The sequence below is a fragment of the Odontomachus brunneus genome, unplaced genomic scaffold (genome assembly GCF_010583005.1).
Source record: "Odontomachus brunneus isolate Ranch 3 - 2012 unplaced genomic scaffold, Obru_v1 Obru_scaffold_005, whole genome shotgun sequence".
Classification (NCBI taxonomy): domain Eukaryota; kingdom Metazoa; phylum Arthropoda; class Insecta; order Hymenoptera; family Formicidae; genus Odontomachus; species Odontomachus brunneus.
The window spans coordinates 3,850,108-3,853,282 of NW_022639455.1; positions in this window are offsets into that span (position 1 = coordinate 3,850,108).

The following is a 3,175-nucleotide window of genomic DNA, read 5'->3' on the forward strand; positions in this document are numbered from 1 at the left end:
AGAGAGAGAGAGAGAGAGAGAGAGAGAGAGAGAAGGAGAAGGAGAGATAGAAGAGAAGGAAGTGTAGGAGGTAGGCAGGAAGAGGGTCTGGATGGAAATGGCGCAATTAACGAAGCGCAACGGCCCCTAATTTCGTGGCGAGACGCCACGAGACGTGGCTGGATGCGCGACGCTCGACCTAACCCGGATCAAGGTATACAGCCGGAAGTGGCTCGGCCTGGCTTCAAAGAGGTCATCCAATCCGTACGCGGTGGGTCCTTTGAGGTTGCGACGGAGCGATCGCGGATATCGCCCGGAGACGACGTCGTCAATCGATCCCAACTCATTTCTGAGTGTCCGTTCGATCTGCGGCGATGATGATCGCGTCGCCATGTAGAGTCACCCTACAATATACTCTCCCCTGTGCCATTTTCCGATATGTATATTCAATGTGCAATTAAACCCGATCTTCGGTGCTCTCAAACGCCTTGAATACGTAGGTGCCTCGCGATCAATTTTGCGTCAAGTTTGTCGCTCGCGTTGTCACTTTCACCGCTTCCCAACCGCAACCCGTTTCTAACGACTACGAATCGCTCCTCCCACTCTGCCCATCCCCTCACGTAGACGATGAATAATAATTGTGCCGGTTGCACAGTAGCGGTAGCGCGAACGAGACCTTAATCGAGCGCTGTTCGCGCGAGCCGCCGCGGTGCAGGGAACACTTAGAATCAATTAGGATAATTGCTGCAAACGCGCTTGCAAAACTGATTGTCGGCGGTGTAAAGCGCGCCGCGACACCACGGCCGCGCATTCAAAATCGGGACGAATCTTAATTATCGAGCCGTCGACAAGGGATTAAGCGGGGAACGAGGCACAGAGAAAGAAAAACCGTGGCACAGAGGGCGAGGGAGTAAAAAGAACTTCGCCGGGGGAGGACTTAATTGCATTGTTATTTGTTGGTATGCATAAAACGATATTATTCCGGTCCCGTTATCGCCATTGTTGCCGTGCGGTTGCGTGACAGGAATGATTCGACCTAATTGTAAGAGCGAAGAGCGAGTACTCACACCCCCGGAAGCACTCGCACTGCTCGGGCTGTCGATAGTGTCAAAGTGTCGATAGTGACAAAGTGTGACGTTACCTAAGATAAATCGCCGGTGCCCAGATAATTCGACGGCTGTAAAGAACTACGGTGATAACGAACAGGTAGAGAGTGAAAATAATACAGAACGAGAAAGAAAGAAAATAGTCGTAATATTGAAAATTAAAAGGTCGTAAGAACGGCATTTTTCATCGTTACAGAAAATTCGATATTAGATTTTAGAAATCAATGCACAGGGAGAGAATGTTATAGTTTCTTTTCTTTGATATAAATTCTTCTCAATTATACTACATGTTTCTAGTAACGCATACGCGTTGAGAGAAAAAGAAATAAAAAAATATTTATCCGGTGGGTACTATATATAATATATAATAACATATTAACTTTCTTAAATATATAACACTTCTCAAATAAGAAAATATACGTTTTCTTAAAACCTTAAATTTCCACGAAATCAATTGTTCCACTTAAACACACACAACACATAACATACATACACACATACAAAAGAATTGAAATTTAAATAAATATTTTACTAGTATTCACTGAATTTTTTCTATTTTTTAAATATTTTTTCTCCCAACGTATGAAACGAAATGAGTAGCCAATTACTGCAAAATATTTCTCGTTTAAAAAATTCTACTGCATCTCACTATAAAATGCTCTCCGTGCAGCCGAAGAGGAGCAGCATACATGCAGGCACAGACACAGAGCGTATACGCGCGTATGGATGTGTGTACGTATATATAATATACGTATATATATTTTATTAATGGGTAATAAAGGATTAACTACCCTCTGCTCGCGTATGTATTGTTAATAATACGGCTGATACGTTACTAATGAATAATACATGGTTAACTGATTACCGAGTCCTCATCCTCAATTTGCCACATGAAGCCTGTTTATTTCACAACAGACTCACTGTGCCAACATAGTTCCGCTATCAGCTACAAAAGCGCTTTACACTCAAAGCGGAGTACGCCTCTTTGGTGACACGAGAAAGCTATCGGAAGTCGCTCGAAGAGTAATTGAAGTCCTAAAACAAACGAGAGCGAATACCGATCGCAGTGTATCAGTATACCGCTCCGGGTCCTCCTCGTCTCACCATTTTTGTTGGCAAATCGGAAACACTCACTTCTGTTACCAAAAAAGAGAGATGGAGAAAGGGTGTATGTGTGTGTGTATGTGTGTGTGAGCGTGTGCACGTGTGGGTGGTAATTTGAATAATTGCTGTAAACACTATCATAGATCGTAGCGTCACGCAAAGAAGGTCGATTCCTGCCGCACTCAAGCGTTCGAAATTCGCGTCAATATTAATTGCCGGGATGAAACGTACTTCGCAATTTCGACATCCCTCTTCTGTGTTCGATTGTCGATTACACCTCCTTGCCAAGTCAAGTGAGATGAGCTTTTCTTTGATCGGAAGGAAGCGCTTTGCACGTTCTCGACGAGTTACGAGAAAGTCTGACGGAAAGTCAGACGTTTAGTTTCTCAGAGAATCCTTAAATCCTCCAAAAGTTTTACGCCAAAAATACACAACTCTTAATTTTCATTCAAGATTCGAGAGAGAAATCTTACCATTCGTAGATATTTTTTTTCTTTATAAATAACTGAAATTAGATATTTTTTAGAAATAGCCGGAATTACATAAAAATGGCTAAAATCGAAGATATTTTTACTAGATGACTGAGATTTAAGAAAAGATTCTGGCGCTCGTCGTCAAAATCGTCGCGAAGAGTTATTATTTTTTGTAAGGAAACTTTTTATACGAAGCGGTATCAGTGCGACGGGGAAAAGTGAAATGATAAAGAAGATATAACTTAGTTCACGGTAGCAGAGCATTTGAAACGCAGAGCTATCGATACAGCTTTATTTCGTGTTCTGAAGAACTCCTGTTCAATTAAGCTTCCCTGACGTCGTGTTACGGAATCTCGCCTTTCCATCAGCGATAACGGGTAATCGGATTTTGCTCATTAAATTCATATGCTTCCGTAACTATCTTTCGACAAAAGTCAGTTAAGTAGCATACCGACGGGAAGGGAGGTGAGAGAGAGAGAGAGAGAGAGAGAGAGAGAGAGAGAGAGAGAGAGA